This window comes from Crocodylus siamensis, chromosome 3, assembly GCF_052110815.1.
Source record: "Crocodylus siamensis isolate JL-2025a chromosome 3, ASM5211081v1, whole genome shotgun sequence".
Classification (NCBI taxonomy): domain Eukaryota; kingdom Metazoa; phylum Chordata; order Crocodylia; family Crocodylidae; genus Crocodylus; species Crocodylus siamensis.
In genome coordinates, this window is record NC_143397.1 from 240,673,842 (window position 1) to 240,697,627 (window position 23,786).

Consider the following 23,786-nt stretch of genomic DNA (forward strand, 5'->3'; position numbering starts at 1 on the left):
GGGGCACTTTTACACATGCTCGGGGGGTGGGGTGGACTGGCAGCACTTTAATTAGAGCAGTTCTGAGCACTGCTCTAATTAAAGCGCCACCATGTCTCCTGTAATCAGCGTTCCCATGCTTAAAAATGGTGGTGGGGCACTTGAACTAAAACTCATTCGAGCTTTAGTTCAAGCACTCCTGCTGACGTTTTTCAAGTCCAGGGACACTGATGCATAAGATGGAGAAAGCAATTGCTGCGCTCCAGCAGCTACGTTCCAGCAGACATGATGAATTAAGTCTGCTCTGACGTGCTGGAATTCTAGCATGTCGGAGCAGCCTCCACACTCATGTATAGGCACCTTGGGTGACTACCAGAGAGAGACTAAAAAAAATCCTAAACTTGATTTGCAAACCTAATCCTTGGTATGGTCCAGGGGCTTTATTCAAAGTATTTAATCTTTTCTTTCAGACATAGTATAAACAAAAAGACTTCCATTCAGACCAAAAGAATCTTATTTTGTATAGCATTATGAATAAAATCCATGTAATGCAAGATTCTTTCCTCTTCTAAGGATTCTATTAATTATGGAAAAATCATTTGGTAACATTTTAAAGGTATTTTTAGGTATCTGACATCCATAAAAATACATCTTAAAACCAGCATGCTCTGGAGTGACCTAAGCAGTATTTTAGCTGGACTTTTCTTGAGAGAAATTGGAACCAACTAAAAAGCTTTATTGTAGCTGTTACTTTTATCCACCAGTTCATATTTTCTCTCAGCCTGTGTTCTCGGACCTTCTTTTTATTTTCTTGTTTGGTGCATTTCTAATGGTTTGTATTTTGAAGGTTTTAAAGTTTAAAAATGCAATTGTAACTGAAATACAGTTTTTTTTTTTTTTGTCTTCTAGTATGACATTGTTAATAGTATACTTTGAAATGTACAAAATCTTGTGTTCAATTAAATTATTGGCACATGTAACATAAATGTTTACAAATAAACTGTGTTGTAGGTCAAACCATTGTGTAAAATGCGTTTTCCTTTTCAGATGTTTCTTATGGACATGGAAATGCATTGTGACACCAATTGAATGCATCACCCTAAATTTATAACTTCCTCCTAAAGTCTCTGTTCTCCATAGATGCCAGGGGAAATAGTATTGGAGCTCAAGAAGCAGCCCCCTACAGTTCTTTCAAGTGTCAGAGGAAGACTTGGGCCAAACTTTGGCCCAATATTCCCCATAAACGTTTTCCAGAAGATGTCAACTTGGCAAACACAGGTGAACTGTAGAATTAAGGCCTAGATTTACTGTATTTACTTGAATCTAAGATGACCCTGACTTTAAGACTGCCCCCCCAATGATTGGATTCTGTACATAGACAAAATTATGCATTTGTTATAATTTTCCTTGTATAGAATCTAATTACTGGGGAGTTGTCTTTTTAATTAATCCCTCCCACTGCTGCAGGGAAGCAGGCAGTAGCAGGGAGGTCAAGCAAACTGACCCCTGCCACCTCTGCCTGTCCCTGCCTGCTTGCCTCCCCTTGCACCTCTGTTTCCTCTCCTTCCCATAACATCTGCTTCCTTTCCTCCCTCCTGTCCCCCTCAGCCTCTGTTCCCTGCCCCTTGCTCTTGCTTTGCTCCAACAGGCTCTGTCCCCTTTCTAGACTGGAGCACTAAACATGGCCCCAGCCCAACCCTGGAGCAGCAGTGCAGGCTGGGCTGTATGCTGTGGTGGCTGAGCTCAGTGCCCCAGGGTACAATGTGCATAGTGCTGGGGTGGAGCAAGACTAAGGTGGGGAAGGGAAAGGGGCAGGCATGGGAGCAGAGGCTATGTGGGGTAGGGGAGGAGGCAGCTGTGGTGTTGCGGGGGGGGGATGGCAGGGTGCAGAGGTGGCATGGGTGGGGTGGTAGGCAGCAGCTGCAGCTATACCCTTAACCCCGGGTAGGGGCTGGAGCCTGAGCCACAGTAACTGCCTGCTCCCTCTCCTCACCTTCACTGCATATGATTCTAAGACAAGGGGCTCCCCCTACGTTAAGTACTGGGACCTCATCTTACAATCAAGTAAATACAGTATATTGTAGTACTCCCAGGGGGAGGCCTCGCCAGTGCAGAATAGAGAGGAAGAATTGCCTCCCTTAATTTACAAAAGATACCCCTGTTAATACAACTGAATATGCCACTGACCTTTTTAGCAGTGAGAGTATACTGGCACATTCAGCTTATGGTCCACTGTAACTGCCAAATTTCATAGATTCATAGATTGGAAGGGACCTTGCAGATCATGGGGTCCAGCCCCCCTGCTCTAGATGGGAAGATAACTGGGGTCAAGTAACCCCAGTGAGGTGACTGTGCGGTCTCCTCTTGAAAACCTCCAGGGTAGGTGACTGCATCACCTCTGGAGGGAGTTTATTCCACAGTCTGGTCACCCTGACTGAAGTTTTTCCTAGTATTAAGCCTAAAACGGCCTTCCAGGAGTTTATATCCATTGGTCCTGGTCTTCCCCAGGGGTGCCCTAGGGACCAGTTGTTCACCAAGCTCCTGATGCACTCTTCTGATATAGCGGTAAGCTGCTATCAAGTCCCCTCTCAACCTTCTCCTCTTTAGGCTTAGTTCTTCCCTGTCAGTCCTTTTTGCAGTCCGTTTGTGCATACCGTTATTCCATTCCAAGTGCAGGACTTCACAGTTGTTGAATCTCACCTGGTTGGTTGTGCACCAGTCTACCCAGGTCTTTCTGGATACTTGTCCCGCTCATCAGAGGGTTCACCACTCCACCCAACTTGGTGTCACCAGCAAACTTGCTACATATGCACTAGGTCCCATCATCTGAATCATTAATGAAGATGTTAAACAATACCACTATGAGGACAAGCTCTTGGGGAACCACAGTTAGATGTTGAGGCATTGAGGACTACTAGCAAAATACAATGAATCATCATCCAGTTATGTATCCACTTTACAGTACTTCCATGTAGTCTGTATTTCCTTGGCTTGGTAATTAGGCTGTCGCAGGAGACCATGTTAAAAGCTTTGCTGAAGTCCAGGTGTACCACATTCACCGTGCTCCCCTTATCCACAGAGCCTGCCATTTATTGTAGAAGGAAATCAGATTGTTCAGGCATGACTTGCTCACAGTAAAGCCATGTTGACTGATCTTGATCACCTTGTTCTCTAGGTGCTTCACAGTGGATTCCTTGAGGACTTACTCCATGATCTTTCCAAATTAAATCATTTAGCATAGATCATGAGCAGCAGCTCTTTCCTCTCCCCTCCCCACACCCCACCGGCTCTCAGCTTCCCCCAACATGTCTTTAAAAGTGATGTCTGTGTGTTCATGCCCTCAGCAAAGTAAAGCTTCCTTCCCAATAGAATCACTCAGGGTCTCTTTCAATGTTTATGGCAGGCCATTACCTCCTGCTTCCTATTTCTGATGCTCTGAACTCATTTAATTTTGGGGTGAACTGTTAAATGTTTTACACAGCATCTCATTTTCTCTCTAGCTGCTTTCTCAAATCTTTTCAAAGCTATTAAGTCTTTATGGGCAAGGTGGGCATTCTCCTCTGCTAAACTAAAATCAATGGGTGATCAGGATAAAGTAATCTCCATGGCCAGGGATCTGAATGAATTTACCAAAGCCAATATAACTGCATGGACAATGTGTGAATTTGATCTTGTGGGTTTACTTCAGCAAGGTGCAGAAGACGAAAGAATACAACAACACTTCAAGGTAAATATGAGGCTTGATCACTCTTTTTGCCCCCTCTCTTCTACACTGCTGATTAACACCCCTTTTATGCAGTCTGTGGTGCACTTTATTTTAGGGTATGATACTTTGTGCGCCTAAGGCACCTATGGAAGTTTATGTAATTGTACCTCTGCAAATACTTTTAAATATGCATACAGACTCTCCTGCCTCCAAATAGTGAGCAGAGACTGTTCATGCTTCCTTTAAGACCAGTGGAGTCATGTTCAAAATTATGTTCTAGCTTAAATGAGAACAAGCAACAGCAAAAACCATTTTGCCCATTTTCAAGTAAAGACCCACCAATGCACTTAAGTGGGATTTTTGAGAGTTTTGGCATTAATGGCTTTGGGGATTTTAAAGTAGGTTTTTGCAGGCATGCAGGCCCTATGTTGTCATTTCTTTGCAAACCTATTTAAAATGTGGCTGGGTTAAAGATTTAAGCATGTACTTTCTGTGTGTATGTTAGCTTAAGTGCAAAATGTGCTGATATTTGGTGTTGCATTAGTACTGCTCATCTGTGCATGTCCAGTTGAATGGAACCACTCATTCAATGTACACACTTGCAATGTTCTCTTTACCAATGATACAGGGACTTTTAGATGAAAAGAGAATTTCTGCATTTATAGCATCTTTCATTATAAGATGTCAAAAAGGTGAGTTAGTGCCATGCAACTGGGGATACTGAGGCAATGTTAGATACTATAGTTAAAATAGGGACGTCAGGTTAGTAATTTAATATTAGTGATCGAACAAGTGTTGCTGCAGCAGACCAACATCCCCTTATATGCTACTGCTGAATTTCCCTGCATCTCCTGTCACTTCTTTTTGTTTTTAGACAACATTGTTCTGACTCTTCAGCTGATTTCCCTGTTTTAATATTTCCATATTCTGTAAAAAACCAGTGACTGAAACCAAAGAGTGATTTGATTCAGCCAGAGTAAGCCTGACTGAACTTCCTCAACTGCAGCAATGGCACAGGGAAGTTTTACACTAGGACTGCTCTTCTGCAGGGGTTGTCATTTCACTGTCATGCCTGTAGCACGGGCTCTTTTTTTTCCTGTAGAGATCCTAAATGTATCATGACTGAATTGCACATAAAAAAATGCAGTTATCTTGGGCAAAATTATCCATTAACTGTCATCCAAATAAACCATGTATTTGTGGAATGTATAATTTACCAGTCATAAAACTAGTTGAATAATGAAACACAATTTTGTCATATGTTTGACATAACCTTCATCAAACATATCCCACTAGAAACATTGGATCGGCCACATTCAGTGTTCTCAATGCCTCCATCACTGCCATATGAAGTAGGATAATGAGCCCAATTACAGCAGTGACAAGGTTACTGCTGATGGCAGTGAAGCCAGGGGAATGACTAGGACAGATGGAGGTTAGGATGGCAGGGTTTTGGTGGTGGTGAAAAGCAGGGCAGTGGTGATGAATTTCAGAGCTGTCACTGGCTCCACAGCCAACCTGCTGCGGTGACTGGGAAGCCTATAACAGTAGCAGGCCTAGAAATGAGAGCATGAGTGAAGACGAGGTAGACAGTGATTTAAAAACTGATGATAATAGATCAGGGTGGCAAGAAAGGAGCCACCCAAAAGGAATCCGGGGTGTGACTGAGAAGTCAGCGGTGGCTTCAGAGCTCTGAACAATGGGAATAAAGGAGTTCAGGCTAGTGACAAAGAACTGCAGTGGAACAGAGGATGGAGGCAATAGTATAAGTGGCGACTGAGTCCAGGATGGAGAAGCTGAAGGAGGTGATTTCATAGATTTCATAGACATCGGGGCTGGAAGGGACCTTGGGAGATAGAGTCCAGCCCCCTGCCCAAAGGGCAAGAAGTCAGCTGGGGTCATAGGATCCCAGCAAGATAAGCATCCAATTTACTCTTGAAGGTGTTCAATGTAGGTGCTTGAACCACCTCCGATGGCAGACTGTTCCAGACCTTGGGGGCTCGGACAGTAAAGAAATTCTTCCTTATGTCCAGCCTGAAACGGTCTTGCAGGAGTTTGGGACCGTTCGACCTCGTCAACCCTTGGGGCGCTCTGGTGAACAGACGTTCCCCCAGATCCTGGTGGTCACCCCTGATAAACTTATAGGTGGCCATCAGATCACCCCTGAGCCTACGCTTTTCCAGGCTAAAGAGTCCCATGGCTCTCAGCCTGTCATCGTAAGATCTGTTTTCCTGACCTCTGATCATGCGCGTGGCTCTCCTTCGGACTCTCTTAAACTACTCCACGTCCTTTTTGAATTGTGGAGCCCAAAACTGGACGCAGTACTCCAGCTGCGCCCTCACCAAGGCTGAGTACGAGGGGAGAATGATGTCCCGGGATTTACTCGAGAAGCATTTATGGATGCAAGCCAGCATTTTGGTCGCTTTATTAGCCGCAGCATCGCATTGGAGGCTCATGTTCATCTTGTGGTCAATGATGACCCCCAAGTCTCTTTCTTCTGTAGTGCTAACCAGCGTAGCACTGCCAAGCCTATAAGGATGCTGCAGGTTTTTCCTCCCAAGGTGGAGAACCTTGCATTTTTCAGTGTTAAACTCCATGAGGTTCTCATCTGCCCATTTGCTGAGCTTGTCCAGGTCAGCCTGGATCACCCGCCTATCTTCTGGCGTGGATGCTTTGCCCCAAAGTTTGGTGTCATCGGCAAACTTGGCCAGTCCACTCCTGACTCCAATGACCACATCATTAATAAAGATGTTGAACAGGATGGGTCCAAAGGACAGAGCCTTGAGGGACCCCACTGGTCACAGGGAACCACGATGAGTGACTGCCATCAATCACAACCCTCTGGGTCCGACCACGGAGCCAGTTTCCCAGCCAGCGGATCGTGGTGGAGCCAAGGCCACAGCTGGCCAGTTTGGCCAAGAGGTGATCATGGGATACCAGATCAAAAGCTTTTTTGAAGTCAAGATATATGACATCAATCTCTTCTCCCTCATCCAGGTGATAGGTCACCTGGTCATAGAAGGAAATGAGATTGGTCAAACAAGACCCACCCGCAACAAACCCATGCTGGCTATCCCTTAGGATGTTAGCCTGGGCCAGTCCCTCAAGGATGGCCCCCTTAATAAACTTTTGTAAGATCTTCCCCAGGATAGAAGTCAGGCTAATGGGCCTGTAGTTAGCCGGATCCACTCTTCTCCCTTTCTTGAAGATCGGCACCACATTGGCCTTCTTCCAGTCTTCGGGCACTACACCAGAGCGCCAGGAGTTTTCAGAGATCCGTGCCAGGGGCTGGGCTATGACGCTCACCAGCTCCTTGAGTACCCTGGGGTGCAGATTGTCAGGGCCGGCTGACTTGAAGATGTCCAGCTTCTCAAGATGTTCCTTCACGAAGGTCAGCATTTATGGAGGGTAGGGGATCCCCATCACCCGGATCTCCCTGTCCCATAGCAGGCATGGGCGTCCCATGGGACTGATGAGAGACTGGTGAAAGTACCTATTTAATAGGTTGGCTTTTTCCTGGGCGTCAGTTGTCAGTTGCCCCATCTGGTTTAGCGGGGGTCCAACGTTGCCCTTGCTTTTCCTCCCACTCCCCACATATGTGAAAAAGGACATCTTGTTGTCCTTGATGCTTGAAGCTAGTTGGAGTTCAGTTGCAGCCTTGGCTTTCCTGGTTTGCTCCCTGCAGGACTGGACCAGTGCAGAATAATCCTCCTTGGAGGTGAATCCCGTCCTCCATCCTTTGTAGGCTTTCCTTTTTAGCCGCAAGTGGTCCGCTAGGTCCCTGGAGAGCCAGGAGGGCTGCTGAAGCTAACGGTGTTGATGGCACAGGACAAAAGTGAGAAGGAAATGTGATGGCAGCTTAAAATGTGTATCTGCTGGCTGGCATCACTCTACCTGACATCAGAAGGGCAGTGGCCAGCAGGATAGAACAAGTGAGACACCCTTTGTACAACCAGCCTTTCAGGTAGGCTCTGGAGTGGTGAGAGACGCGCGGGTGAAGCCCGCTGCTCCCCCACTCCCCCGAAGCCCCCCAGATACCCCATCAGCAGCCGCAGAGCCCCCTGCCGACCCCCAGCACAGCCGGAGGTAAGTGGGCTCGTGGTGGGAAGGGGTTAACTCCTCGCTTGCTCGGAGGAGGCTGCTGCCTGGTGCCGGGCCAGGTCAAGCCCCCGCCCAGGCCCCTACTTGGCCCAGCCCCCCAGGGAGAGAGGAGTGAAGGAGGGGGTACTCACCAGTCCCCCTCCTGTAGGGCAGGGCCCCCCAAATCCCGGGCAGGGCCCCCCTGGCCTTAGAAGCCAGCGTTCCCCGACGGCAGGCCCACTGCGCATGCGCGTAGTTTAAAAGGGCCCGCCAAACAGGGGGATAAAAAACAAAAAAAACCCACACTCAGGTAGGCTCTGGAGCAGTGAGAGACGCGCGGGTGAAGCCCACTGCGCCCCCACTCCCGCGAAGCCCCCCAGACACCCCCTCAGCAGCCGCTGAGCCCCCTGCTGACCCCCAGCACAGCCGGAGGTAAGCGGGCTCGTGGTGGGAAGGGGTTAACTCCTCGCTTGCTCGGAGGAGGCCGCTGCCTGGTGCCAGGCCGGGTCAAGCCCCCGCCCAGACCCCTACTTGGCCCAGCCCCCCAGGGAGCCCCGCGAACAGGCTGCGCAAACAGGCGCTTGAGTTAGCGTGGAGTTCGCACAGGGGAGGGCGTGGGAGGGGGACCTGCCTGCGACCCCCCCAGAGTAGTCAGCCCCAGCCGTAGCCAGCCTACCACAGGCATGACATGGATGGGCACGCGCCGCACCCCTCAGGTCCCCTCGGGCTCTGCGGCCCCCCCATTGGGTGCCTCAGAGACGGCCACCCAGACGGAGCCCATGGTTCCGGGCTCCATGCAGACGGAGCCCCTGGCTCTCGGCTGCGGGGGCTGCCTGTCCCTTTTTCAGGCTCTGGGGCCCGGGAACATGGCCACCTCCCCTTGCGGGGTCTGCTCCCTACTGGGGTCTCTGGCGCGCCAGCTGGAGGAGCTCCAGGCCACAGTCCAGAGACTGCGTGCCATCAGGGACTGCGAGCAGGAGACAGACTCCTACTGCCAGGCCCTTCTCCCTTGGGAGCCGCAGGGGAGAGCTCCGTCTCCCTCCACAACTAAGGAGGACTCTGGGACCTCCCGCTCCGCCCAGTCAGGGGCATGGACCAAGGTGGTCAAGGGCCCCAAGGCCCGCCGCACCAAGGCCCCTGCCCCGCTGCAGCTTAGCAACGGGTTCGCACCTCTTGCAGCCCCAGCAGAGCCCACACAGTTGCCAACTCCCGCAGGCAACCCTGGCTCGACCGCAGCTACTGGCCCCGCTCTCCCCAAGACAAAGCGAAAGGTGTTTGTTGTGGGAGACTCCATCCTGCGGGGCACTGAGGGGGCAATCTGCCGCCCCGACCCCTTAGCCCGGGAAGTCTGCTGCTTCCCGGGGTCCCGCATCCGAGACATTGCGGAGAGGATCCCTCAGCTCCTCCGGCCTACAGACCACTACCCCATGCTCCTGATTCATGTGAGCACCAATGACACGGCTTGGAGCACCCCCAGCCAGGTCATGAGGCGCTACAGGGAGTTGGGAGTGGGGCTTAGGGGTCTGGGAGCTCAGGTGGTGTTTTTGTCAATCCTCCCAGTCTCGGGCTATGGGCTGAGGAGGGAGAGGAGGATCCATGCGGTGAAACAAAGACTGCGGCGCTGGTGTTATCGGGAAGGCTTTGGCTTCCATGACCACAGCCCGCTCTTTGGAGAGAGAGGCAGCAAGCTGCTGGGAAGAGATGGCCTCCACCTCTCTCCCCTGGGGAGGAGGCTCTTCTCAGCCAGGCTGGCTGACCTGCTCCACCGGGCTTTAAACTAAGCCCGCTGGGGGATGGGGGGACTACTGCCCCTGCTGGCCCGCTGAACGGGCCTTGCAAAGCCAGCGGACCAAGGCACTTAAGGGAGCCCACCCCTGCCCCAGCCCTGGTACAATCTGTGGGCAAGGCAAGAGCCCCCAAGGGCACACTTGCCTGCCTGTACACTAATGCCAGGAGCCTGGGCAACAAGCAGGACGAGCTCGTCCTCCTGCTCAGTGCAAAGAAATATGATGTCATTGGGATAACGGAGACCCGATGGGACTCCACCCATGACTGGACCACGGGGATAGAGGGCTATACCCTGTATAGGAGGGATCGTGTTGACAAAAGGGGTCGGGGTGTAGCTCTCTATGTGAAGGAAAGCTACATGTCCCTGCAAGCTGATGTTGGCGACCGGCATGGACAGCTAGAGACCCTCTGGGTAAAAATTCGTGGGGAATTCGGCACAGGGGACACAACGATGGGAGTCTACTGCAGACCTCCCACTCAAAGTCCCGAGCTTGACCAGGAGTTCGCCCGGGAACTGACTGAGGCCGCTTGCTCCAGGACCTTGGTTGTCATGGGTGACTTCAATTACCCGGACATCTCCTGGGAAGATCACTCAGCTAAATCTGAGCAGGCGCAAAGCTTTCTCTCGTGCGTGGATGACCTCTACCTGACTCAAGAAGTCTATGGGCCAATGAGAGGCAAAGCGCTGCTCGACCTGGTACTGGCTATGGGGGACGACCTAATCGGCGACCTAGTGATTGATGGGAAGTTGGGTGACAGCGACCACGAGCTGATCACCTTCAACATCCGCCGTAAAGCTGGCAAGTCAGTCAGCAACACAGAAGTCCTTGACTTCAGAAAAGCCGACTTTGACAACCTCAAGAGGCTAGTCAGTCAGGCCCTCAGGGACCATGACCCCAGGGAGTTGGGAGTTCAAGAAGAGTGGTTGCTTCTCAAGGAAGCGATCATCAGTGCACAAGCTAAATCTATTCCAACATGGAGGAAAGGCAGCAAGAAGGCACAGCAGCCCCCCTGGCTCTCCAGGGACCTATCGGACCTACTGTGGCTAAAAAGGAAAGCCTACAAAGGATGGAGGATGGGATTCACCTCCAAGGAGGATTACTCCGCGCTGGTCCGGCCCTGCAGGGAGCAAACCAGGAAAGCCAAGGCTGCGACTGAACTCCAACTAGCTTCAGGCATCAAGGACAACAAAAAGTCCTTTTTCAGATATGTGGGGAGCCGGAGGAAAAGCAAGGGCAACGTTGGACCCCTGCTAAACCAGATGGGGCAACTGACGCCCAGGAAAAAGCCAACCTATTAAATAGGTACTTTGCGTCAGTCTTTCATCAGTCACACGGGATGCCCATGCCCGCTATGGGACAGGGAAATCTGGATGAGGGGGATCTCCTACCCTCCATCAATGCTGACCTCGTGAAGGAACATCTTGAGAAGCTGGATACCTTCAAGTCAAGCTGGCCCTGACAACCTGCACCCCAGGGTACTCAAGGAGCTGGCGAGCGTCATAGCCCAGCCCCTGGCACGGATCTTTGAAAACTCCTGGCGCTCTGGTGTAGTGCCCGAAGACTGGAAGAAGGCCAATGTGGTGCCGATCTTCAAGAAAGGGAGAAGAGTGGATCCGGCTAACTACAGGCCCATTAGCCTGACTTCTACCCTGGGGAAGATCTTAGAAAAGTTTATTAAGGAGGCCATCCTTGATGGACTGGCCCAGGCTAACATCCTAAGGGACAGCCAGCATGGGTTTGTTGCGGGTAGGTCTTGTTTGACCAATCTCATTTCCTTCCTTGTCCAGGTGACCTATCACCTGGACAAGGGAGAAGAGATCGATGTCATATATCTTGACTTCAAAAAAGCTTTTGATCTGGTATCCCATGATCACCTCTTGGCCAAACTGCCCAGTTGTGGCCTTGGCTCCACCACGATCCGCTGGCTGGGAAATTGGCTTCGTGGTCGGACCCAGAGGGTTGTGATTGATAGCAGTCACTCATCGTGGTGCCCTGTGACCAGTGGGGTCCCTCAAGGCTCTGTCCTGGGACCCATACTGTTCAACATCTTCATTAACGATGTGGACATTGGAGTCAGGAGTGGACTGGCGAAGTTCGCCAATGACACCAAACTTTGGGGCAAAGCATCCACGCCAGAAGATAGGCGGGTGATCCAGGCTGACCTGGACAAGCTCAGCAAATGGGCAGACGAGAACCTCATGGAGTTTAACACTGAAAAATGCAAGGTTCTCCACCTTGGGAGGAAAAACCTGCAGCACCCTTATAGGCTCGGCAGTGCTACGTTGGTTAGCACTACAGAAGAAAAAGACTTGGGGGTCATCATTGACCACAAGATGAACATGAGCCTGCAATGTGATGCTGCGGCTAATAAAGCGACCAAAATGCTGGCGTGCATCCATAGATGCTTCTCGAGCAAATCCCGGGACGTCATTCTCCCCTTGTACTCGGCCTTAGTGAGGCCACAGGTGGAGTACTGCGTCCAGTTTTGGGCTCCACAATTCAAAAAGGATGTGGAGAAGCTTGAGAGAGTCCAGAGGAGAGCCACGCGCATGATCAGAGGTCAGGGAAACAGATCTTACGATGACAGGCTGAGAGACATGGGGCTCTTTAGCCTGGAAAAGCGCAGGCTCAGGGGTGATCTGATGGCCACCTACAAGTTTATCAGGGGTGACCACCAGGATCTGGGGGAACATCTGTTCACCAGAGCGCCCCATGGGATGACGAGGTTGAACGGTCCCAAACTCCTGCAAGTCCGTTTCAGGCTGGACATAAGGAAGAATTTCTTTACTGTCCGAGCCCCCAAGGTCTGGAACAGTCTGCCATCGGAGGTGGTTCAAGCGCCTACATTGAACACCTTGAAGAGTAAATTGGATGCTTATCTTGCTGGGATCCTATGACCCCAGCTGACTTCCTGCCCTTTGGGCAGGGGGCTGGACTCGATGATCTCCCGAGGTCCCTTCCAGCCCTAATGTCTATGAAATCTATGAAATCCTGCAGCACACACGTGTCTGAAGTCACACAGGTGCTTCCTCACCAGTTTGCAGCCTCTCGATGCCACACCCAAGGAGATGCGAGTACAGATGGGGAACAAGAGGCTAAAGAAAATACCTGAAAGCGAAAAAGTGGAAATTTCAGGGGCCAAGTCCTTACTACCAGGGGCTAATGAACCATGGCAAAGGTGGTGATGCCTCAACCACCTACATACCTGTGCTGCAGGATGCCACCAGTGGTGGCAGCGTTCCTGCCCACCACATGGGAGATATGGGTTCAAGTCCCAGCTGTGGTGACTTGGGGTGAATGAGATAACAAGAAGTAGATCTTCTTGCAGTGGAAAGGGGTGCTTCCCACCCTTTCTCCCCCTCCAGGTACCAAGGCCCTATATTTCCTTGTCATTTGACATTTCCTAGATAATGACTCTTGCCTAGATAATGGCTCATGCTTTTGGGTAGGGGACTTGCTGGGGTGGGATGGGCTTCACCTCTCTCTTAAAGGCAAGTGTGTTTTCTCTTCCAGGTTGGCTGAATTCCAGCAAGTGATGAACAAGAACCTGGAGGCGCCTTACCAGGTTGTTGCCTGTGGGCAGGACTTTAAACTAGCCTTGCTGGGGGAGGGGGCTGCAGGAAGACGAGGAGACACCACCCAAGCAAGACAGGTGACAAATGCAAAGAGTGCTCAGGTAAGAAACAGGGGTCCAGACAGTCTTCCAAATTGGGGGGTGGCACATGCAGCTAGGCAAGGCCTTAAATGCCTATATACCAATGCTCATAGCATGGGGAACAAACAGGAGGACTTCACCCTCAGAATAGCCAGTTCAGACCCAGACATAATAGGGCTTACAGAAATGTGGTGGGATTCATCCCACAACTGGGCAGTTAGCATTAGGCTTTACAGACAGGATAGAGAAGGAAGTAAAGGCCGGGGTGTGGCGCTCCATGTCAAGGAGCAATACACATCCTCTGCCAGCAGAATAGGGTCAGAGGAGGGGCAAGCTGAATTGCTCTGGGTCAACATACAAGGGGGGCTGTGGGGAGAGGGATCTAATACAGACCCCCCAACCAAGGGGAGGAGCTAGTCCGGGAATTTTCGGGCCAGCTTGCAGAGCAACTTAAGGCAAGGGATGTAGTTGTCATGGGTGATTTTAAATTACCCAGACATCTGCTGGGAGGAACAGTCAGCCAGGTCTGACTGTTCCAGGAGGTTCCTGGCTGAGATACAGGACCTCCACTTTAATTCAGGAGGTGCACAGTCCCGCCAGAGGAAATGCCCTGTTGGACCTGGTCCAGGCCACAGGCGATGACTTGGTGAGGGGCCTCCAGGTTCTTGACCACCTGGGTGATAGTGATTGTCGCTCGCTGGAATTCACCATCCAGTGCAGGGTGTCAAGAGCCTGCAGCAAGGTGGTGGCCCTGTTTAAGTCTAGGGCTAATGTCAATGAGTTGAGGAGATTAGTGGGAGAGGCGCTGAGGTTCCCGAGAGCAGGGGAGCTCAGTGCCCAAGATGAGTGGTTGTTCCTTAAGGAGACGATGCTCAGGGCCCAAGGGGTGTCTATCCCAACAAGATGCAAGTGGGGCAAGAGTGCTTGAAAGCCCCTCTGGCTCACCAAGGGTGTCCAGGAATGCCTGATTGCTAAAAAGGCGGCGTACAACCAGTGGAAGGGGGGTACTGTCTCCAAAGAGGAGTATACCTCCTCTGCTTGGGCCTGTAGAGGGGCTGTCAGGAAAGCTAAGGTGGACATAGAGCTAAAACTAGCATCCAGGATCAAAGATAATAAAAAGTCCTTTTTCAAATATATAGGGAGGATGAAGAAAGCACTGAGAAATGTGGGGCCCCTGCAAGATCCCCTGGGCAATCTGGTGGTTGCGCCAGAGGAGAAAGCAGACCTCTTTAACCAATTCTTCACCTATGTTTTCTTGGGCAGGGACTGGGACTTCCCCACTGTGATGCCAGGCGGACTTGAGGGGACCGCCTCCAGACCTCAGGTTGGGGAGGACCGGGTTAGAGAGCTTCTGGAGGGGCTGGATGTGTTCAAATCAGCGGGTTCAGATGCTCTCCACCCCAGGGTGTTGAGGGAGCTAGCAGGGGTTATTGCAGGGCCCTTAGCATAGCTTTATGAGCGCTCGTGGTGCTCGGGCCAGGTGCCGGATGATTGGAAGATAGCCAGTGTGGTCCCCATCTTTAAAAAAGGGAGGAGGGAGGACCCTGCCAACTATAGGCCTGTCAGTCTTACCTCAATCCTAGGGAAGATCTTTGAGAAGATCATCAAGGAGCACACCTGCAATAGGCTGGCTTTAGGGATGATGCTCAAGGGCAACCAGCACGGTTTCATTAGGGGCAGCTCATGTCAGACCTACCTGATTGCCTTTTATGATCAGGTCACAAAAGCATTGGATGCAGGTATCACCGTGGATGTAGTCTTTCTGGACTTCAGCAAGGCCTTTGACACTGTCTCCCACCCCATCCTCATTAATAAAGTAGGCAACTGTGGCATTGATGCCTGCACAGTCAGATGGATTGTGGATTGGCTGAAGGATTGTACTCAGAGGGTGGTGGTGGACGGGTCATATTTGACCTGGGGGGAAGTGGGCAGTGGAGTCCCCCAGGGCTCAGTCCTTGGGCCCGCGCTGTTCAATCTCTTTATCAGTGATTTGGATGATGGGGTGAAAAGCACCCTGTTTAAATTTGCTGATTATACCAAAATTTGGGGTGAGGTGAACACGCTAGTAGGGAGGGAAAGACTGCAGCAAGACCCTGGATAGGTTACAGGGGTGGGCTAACAAAAACAGGATGCGTTTCAACACTGAGAAGTGCAGGGTGCTGCACTTGGGCAGTAGCAACCAGTAGCACACTTGCAAGATGGGAAACTCCCTTCTTGAGAGCACGGAGGCAGAAAGGGATCTTGGAGTCATTATTGACTCCAAGATGAACATGGGCCGACAATGCGAGGTCACGGTTGGCAGGGCTAACCGGACCTTGTTGTGCATCCACAGGTGCATCTCAAGTAGAGCCAGGGAGGTGATCCTTCCCCTCTACATGACACTGGTCAGGCCGCAGCTGGAGTACTGCGTCCAGTTCTGTGAGCCCCACTTCAGGATGGATGTGGACAACATTGAGAGGGTCCAGAGGAGGGTCACCCACATGATCGGAGACAACAATGAGAGACTGTGGGACCTGAACCTGTTCAGCCTTCACAAGAGAAGGCTGAGGGGGGACCTGGTGACCGTCTATAAATTCACTAGGGGGGACCAGAAGCATTTGGAAGAGACCTTGTTTGCCCTTGCACTCCCTGGCGTAACAAGGAATAACGGCCACAAGTTGTTGGAGAGTAGGTTTAGATTAGACATCCGTAAGAACTACTTCACAGTCAGGGTGGCTAGGACCTGGAACCAACTTCCAAGGGAAGTGGTGCTGGCTCCTACCCTGGGGGTCTTTAAGAAGAGGCTTGATGCCTACCTGGCTGGAGTCATTTGAGCCCAGTTTTTCTTCTGCCCAGGCAGGGGGTCGGACTTGAAGATCTACAGGGTCTCTTCCCACCCGACTTCTATGATTCTATGATACCAGAGTCAGATGCTCCAAGGAACTAATGAAGAAATGGGGCTATGCCACTTGTTCAACCACTTGTGACCATGATACAGAGCCTCACACTATGCAATGCCTGCTGCTTGAAGGTGTATGTACAATGAAACATCTCACAAAGTACGATAAATGAGCACAAGCACGTGTAACCAAATGGTCAAGTGTGGTATAGAGACATGGGAAGAAGCAGCAGCTGATAATAATTGATAGGGGTCAAGTCCAAAGGTGATAATGCAGCCACAAGCACCCTAGAGGTGACCAAGGAACTGCTGTCGGCAGAGTTGCCCTGGATAGTAGGAAAATAGCAATAAGCATGGCAATAATTATGTTAATGGAAACACAAGAGGAAAGTGATGAGGAAGCTGGAAGAACAGATGATGGCAGTGATGAGTGGAGGCATTGAAGAAGGGATGGAAACTACCCATGGTAACAAGAGCCCAGAGCCAGCTAGTGATAGGCATGATTGGAGATTGTGGCATGATCAGATGATTGTGGCATAACTCTAGATCAGTGGGGCCAACCTTGTTTGCAGACATGCCACAATTGAAGCCCTGACACACATTCCTGAGGTCAGCTGCTTTTATTTTCTTCCCTCCCCTATTTTGTTATTGTGTTTTCTGTTCTGTCCTGTGCTCTTTACCTAGTCTCTTGATCCATTTTCTGCTTCCTCTTTGATCTCACATGTGCCACAAACAGCTGTCTGGGCTACTTGTAGCTCATGTGCCGCGGGTTGGCCACCTCTGCCCTCACTTATAGGTTGGTAATGATGGTAGTGATCAAGGATTTGGTGTCAGCAATAGTGGCCAGGGCAGAAACTGAGAGTCAAAAACAGTGGGTGAGGAGGGTGAGCTGGCAAGTAGTGGCTCTGATGAGGTCAGTGATGGTGGTGCTCACGGTAATGAGGGCAGCTGTGGAGATGAAGATGAAGGAGAAAGGTTGGCAAATGAGTGGATGAATGTGGGGAAGCTGGAGATGGTGATGAGGATGGCACCCGAGCCCAGCAGGGCAGTGACACAGGTGATGGTAAAGAGGGTGTAGTGTGAGAGCACAGACAGTGAGTTGCATGTGGAAGGGAGATGGCAACCTAGAGCAAAAAGGGGGAAGAAATTGAATTCACTTCCACCATCTTGGTGGTGGGGAAGAAACAATAGGTGGATTTGTGCTTGAGGGAATCAGGGAGCAGGGGTTTTAATTAGGCTTTAAAATGGAATTTCTTTCTCAGAGCAACAGGACAAATGTCCGTATGCCATTGCAGCTGTTCTCCTTCATGTTGGCTGAGCCTGTGCTCTTCAAGCTGGGTCTGGACAAGGGGAGTCTGGGCCCAGAGTAGAGGATGCAGCCTGGCTGGATTCCCTCTCCCACTTGGGACATAGGTGTAGCTCCTATAGCTGTTTGTCGTCTCCAAATTACAGTCTCTACCCCCAAAACTGGCTTTGCCCTGGAGCAGGTTTTTTAAGGTTTCAGAGCTGGGGGAAGGGGACAGCTGCTCAGTCCTGGTACTCCCTGCTGAGTAAGTGGTTTCTGCCCCTTTCTCCCCTCTCCCCCTGCCCCACACACACTGCTATAGACTGCTCATGTCTCCTTTTTTCATAGGATGCAATGGCTTCTCCCCAGAGACTACAGCATGAGCCCTAGCCTCAGTCTGATTTCCCAAGAGTAGTAGGATTCACTCATTCCTCCCCTCTACAGGAGCTCCATGGCTCCCCTCCCCACCACTACACCATGCTGTGGGCTCTCCTAGAGTCATGGGCTCTGGCACCCCACTTCCTGGGGCAGGAGCAAGAAATGAAAGCTGATGGAGGTGGGGGCACCCTAGAGACCCTAGCTGCAGCAGCAGCAGCCAGAAGAATGGGGCGGGGGGAGGGTGCATGTTAACCCCTTGTGGGCTTTGTGCAACCCCTAGGCCACCAACTGGACTGCTCTGAACTATTTGCATCTCAGCTTCTTTCTTCCTTGTGCATCTGAAGTGTAAAGCTGCAGTTCAGGTAGCATGCACTGAAGGCATTTCAGGACTGCTAGCAACGCCCTTTCAAAAATACTTTTTGCTGTTATGATCAATTCCGTTCCGATGTTTTACCAACATTGAACTTTCCCCATGAAAATACAGTAGGGAGATTCCTTTCCAATTTGGGGTTAGCTGTCTTCTGTTGGGGAAACAAAGTTACTAGGTCTCCTGTTCCAGTTGATGCCCTAAACTCCATTTCATCTGCATCACGCTTGTGGTTTATCTGTTCATTCACAGTGTGATATTTCAATACAGGATACTTGGTAGCTAACACCGTATTATGGCCAGGATGTAGTTTCCATGGGACACCTGCTATTGCACTCAGTTGCAATCTCAGCTTTGTTTGTTTAATTGTGTATGTTCTTCTCCAATAGTCTCTAGCAGGCAGAGGAGGTTATGGTTGATCTGTCACTGCTGCTGCCATGCTGTTTCTGTCAGAATCCTGCCAGAGATGAAATTGCTGGTGCGGGTACTCTTCCGCTGCCACTTGGATCCTTGCTGGGATTCCCTGCCAGTTGTATGCACCTGATAGAGCGCAGAATGTGGCTGGGAATCTCCGTTTTTAATTCAGCAACTCTTGCCAATATCCATCTCTGGCCTCAAGAACCAAGCGGATTTTTGTTTTTGCCAAGTCTGTAATATTTCCTCAGTTGTGGGCAGCATGCCTTTTTTTTTTTTTTTTTTTTGGTGATTTATATTCCTATGCAAAAACACATATAGCTGCCTCTGCTGCTTCTCTAACCTGTAGGCCCTGTGATCCTTGCAATGATGCCTTTTATTTTTTGTTTTTCCATTTTTGTATTGCTCCTATTTTTTTTAACTTTTTTCTCCTGCAGGGAGTACTTTCCTAGGCAGGTGTTCTGCTGACTGAATCCTTTGATCTCTTTCCAGGTGTAATGTGCCTGAAAAGCATCTGGGTCCTTCCAAAACATAATGGTAATTGAATAGCTTTGCTGCAAGAATGCTACCATATGTTGCCTGGTCTGAGTATGTCTTTTGTTTTGTTAATTTGTCTACAGTATTGAATCATGTGTCCCAGGTTTAGGTTGGAAGCAGTAGGTTCTGTGCTGTCTGTACTTGAAATTTCAGTCTACTTGCTTTTTCCTTGCTATCTTGTTTGTAATTTGCATCACCCCTATTATATTATGCTAATGCCATGCTATCATTTTTAATTTGGCTTTGGTTGGTTGCAATTCTATTTTCTTGCCTTGCATAAAGCTGAGAGAGCCATTGTAGCCTAATGTATTTGCCGATGCCCTGTCCGTTTGCAGTTCAATTTCCTGTTTGTTTGTGTTGCTACTTTGTCTTTGCATTTGCTGGTAGCCTGAGCTTTACACGTAATTTATTTTTTGCTGTTTTATGCTTCGTTAATGTTGTACACATGCAAAAGTCTATATTCTCTGAGTTGCTGTTTGTTTTTGTGATACGGTGCTTTTTTCCCCTTGTCTGAAAGCTTTGGCATAATTATTTCTTGTCAAAATTATTGCATGTAACTTCATATCCAGGGCACTTTTCAATAACAGGCTTTTCTTCCCAATACCTGCTGGTCTTAGTGTACATTTTATGTATGTCATTTGCTTTGTATTTGAGCTTTTGATTTGGCGCACATCTTGGTGCATTTTTTTCCTTTTATTTTTCATAGATTTCATAGACATTAAGGCTGGAAGGAACCTCGGAAAATCATCAAGTCCATCCCCCTGCCCCAGGGTCAGGAAGTCAGGAAGTCAGCTGGGGTCATAGGATCCCAGCAAGATAAGCATCCAATTTGCTCTTGAAGGTGTTCAATGTAGGTGCTTGAACTACGTCTGATGGCAGGCTATTCCAGACCTTGGGGGCTTGGACAGTAAAGAAATTCTTCCTTATGTCCAGCCTGAAACGGTCTTGCAGGAGTTTGTAACCGTTCGACCTCGTCATCGCTTGGGGTGCTCTGGTGAACAGACGTTCCCCCAGATCCTGGTGAGCACGACCGATAAACTTATAGGTGGCCATCAGATCACCCCTGAGCCTGCACTTTTTTCCAGGCTGAAGAGCCCCATAGCTCTCAGCCTCTCATCATAAGGTCTACTTTCCTGACCTCTGATCACGTGCGCGGCTCTTCTCTGGACTCTCTCAAGCTTCTCCACATCCTTTTTGAATTGTGGAGCCCAAAACTAGACGCAGTACTCCAGTTGCGGTCTCACCAAGGCCGAGTACAAGGGGAGAATGACGTCCAGGGATTTGCTCGAGAAGCATCTATGGATGCAAGCCGGCGTTTTGCTCGATTTACTAGCCGCAGCATCACATAGCAGGCTCATGTTCATCTTGTGGTCTGTCACGACCCCCAAGTCCCTTTCGTCCATAGTGCTAGCCAACGTAACACTGCTGAGCCTATAAGCTTGGACAGGTTTTTATTCCCAAGGTGGAGAACCTTGCATTTTTCGGTATTAAACACCATCAGGTTCTCATCCACCCATTTCCTAAGCCTGTCAAGGTCAGCCTGGATCACCCGCCTGTCCACAGGTGTGGATGCTTTACCCCAAAGTTTGGTGTAGTCAGTGAACTTGGCCAGTCCGCTTCTGATACCAATGTTCACATCATTAATAAAGATGTTGAATAGTGTTGGCCCAAGGACAGAGCCTTGAGGGATTTGGGGTTTTTTTTATGCATTCCCTGTGCCACCCGGTGAATATTTTCGGTCTGTTTCATGTATGCTATATATTCAGGCATTAGCTTTGCTGTGTCTAGTGTTCTTAGCAGAATTGGTTTCTCATTCAAACTCTGGTGCTTTCTCTCTTACTAATCAATCTCAAATTACTTAGTCTTCTAAGATGCCTGGGTGTCTAAGTTGTTAGTTGTATAAGTTGGCTATTTTGATTATTTCAGCAATGTTCAGATCTGTTGTCTTGCCAGATCTTTTGGAAAGATGCTTTTTGCAGATGAGGTGAGTTTGCTGTGATGGTCCAGGAGAGACGCGAGGGCAAGAATTCTTGTGTGTGATATCTTTTATTAAACCAACTGTATGGTTGGCATGGACCATGGGCAAGACTTTGGGTATCACAGTATCCTCCTGTGTGACGCCCAAAAGTGGTTGGACCAACTCTTGGCTTTTACAGATGGCACTTTCTGGGGTTCAAAATATTTTAGAAGCATCTCTTGGAAGTTAGGCGGGTGCTGCTCTCCTTCAAAGGGGTATTAAGCCAGCAGCGTGCTTGTTCTTATTTTGTCCTCATTATCCAGCCCATTGTGATTTTATACTTTTTCCATTGTGCCCTAACAAACGTCCAGTTGTTAAATGCACCTCATTGCAGTCAGGTGATTGTTATGGTAGCTGTGCTCTGCACAGGCCTATGGTATGAGACTTGGCTAGAGAGACACTTGCTCAGGGACCCTGGGGCTTTGGCTGGAGCTACAGCTAAAAGCTGCTCATTGGCTGGGTGGCAGCATCAGGATTTATATGGCACCTGCTTTGCCAGTGGAAATTTGGGCACGTCACAGGGCTAGGCAAGAGGTGAGTGGTAGCTTTGAAATGTTAGGCCATTCATAGACATTACATTTTTCTAGGTTTAATCCAGACTGCATCTGTCACTATATACATATGGATGTCTGTAGTCTCAATTAAAATAGGCTCCAGTCCAAATTAACTAATCCTCATTGAATAAGGATTAAAGTTAATGCAGATTAGGGCAGTCTGAATTTGCCAATTTAAACTGTATTAATGAACATGTGTGTATACAGCATTGCTTTTAGGAAAAAACAGTCCTTAGGAACTAGATAAGCATTCCTTAGGAATGCAGATAATCATTGCAAATATCAGCCCCCTCCAGGGAAACTCATTTGGGTTTCTGCAACACAACAGAGGCTATCAGGCACAAAATAACACCTTTACGAAGTCAAATGTGCCAACAACACCTCATGTAGCATTTGTACACATGCATGCCCCACAGCATCGGGAGCTTTTAAAAGTGTCCAACACTGCAGCATATGCATTTGTATAAACGGTGAAACGTGTGTCAACACTGAGAGAACAGTGGCAGTGCACTTTAAGCTAAAACACATCAAAGGTGTTTTAGCTCAAAAGCTCACTGCCACCATTTTCTGCACATGAATGCGCATTTGCCAGTTATACAAACGCATGCGATGCAGTGCCAGGTGCATCAGCTCCTGCTCTCTGCAGACTCAATTAACTAAGTCTGCTCCGACATGCTGGATTTCCAGCATGTCAGAGCAGACAAAGATATGTGTATAAATGCCCATGGTGGCTAAGTATCTGTATCCTGAATAAGCCCTCAGCCTTGTCCAAGCACACAGACTACTGGTCTGTGAAGGAGGGGGAAACCCCATTGATCATCTATTAACCCTTAATTCAAATTGAAATTTGATTCAAACTGTGTGATGCAAATCAGTTGGATGCGATTTAGAAAATGGTGAGCAAGTCTACAAATGGCCTTAGCGATGCCTAAGTGATGGATTCAGGTGCCCTAGGGAAGGTAGTCACAGCAGTACCCAAACTACTAGCGGCACAATGCGGATGGCCACACGCTGCACCCCGAGGGTGTCCCCCCCTCCCCGGTACTTCTGAGGCCTCCACCCAGATGGTGCCCCCTGGCATGTTTCCAGGCACATGGGACCGGGATCATGGCTACCTCTCCTTGTGAGGTCTGCTCCACTTTGGAGTCTCTGGGGTGCCAGTTAGAGGAGCTCCAGACTGCAGTCTGGAGACTGCGTGTCATCAGGCATGGCGAGCAGGAGATCGACTCCTATTGCCAGGCCCTTCATCCCATGAAGGCTGAGGGTCAACCAGGGTCACCTCCCAGGACAAGGGAGGACTTGAGGATCTCCCACACTGTCCAGCCAGGAGTTATGCACCTCTTGCAGCCCCAGTAGAGCCTACAGAGCTTCTAGCTCCTGCAGACAAGGGGGGCCCATCAACAGCTACCATCGCTGCTCTCCCTAAGATGAAACTCAGAGTGCTTGTTATGGGAGACTCCCTCCTGAGGAGGACTGAGGGAGCAATCTGCTGCCCTAGCCCTAGCAGGGGGCCTGCATCCGGGAAGTACCAGAGAGGATTCCAAAGCTTATTTGGCCCTCCGGCCACTACCCTACGCTCCTTATCCATGGGGGCATGAATGACATGGCTCAGAGCAATCCCAACTGGGTCATGAGAGACTACGGGGCTCTGGGAGCAGGGCTTAGGGAGTTGGGGGTGCAGATGGTTTTTTCCTTGCTGTGACTTAAGCACCCATGTCACGAGTTTTGCCTGTCAGCAGCTAGGGGTGCAGGGCCCCAGAACCCCTGCATCAATCTCCTTGGCAGCCGGCAGCTTTGTGGCCTCAGCAGGGGCTAGCAGGCCTGCAGTCTTCACTCTGCTGCACCTTAAAACACACAGTGTCACCCATGTCACGAGTTTTGCTTGTCCGCAGCTTGAGGTGCAGTCCCCCAGAACCCCCTGCACCCTGTCTCCTTGAAACTTGGGAGGTTTTGTGGCCTTCACAGGGGCTAGCATGCCTGCAGTTTTGACCTTGTGGCTTAACACATACATGTGACATGAGTTTTGCTTTCAAGATTTGGGGTGCAGTTTCCCCAAACTCCCTGCACCAATCTCCTTGAAACACGGCAGGCTTCATGCCCTCAGAAGGGGCTACCATTCCTGCAAGTTTAATCCAAATCAGGCCAG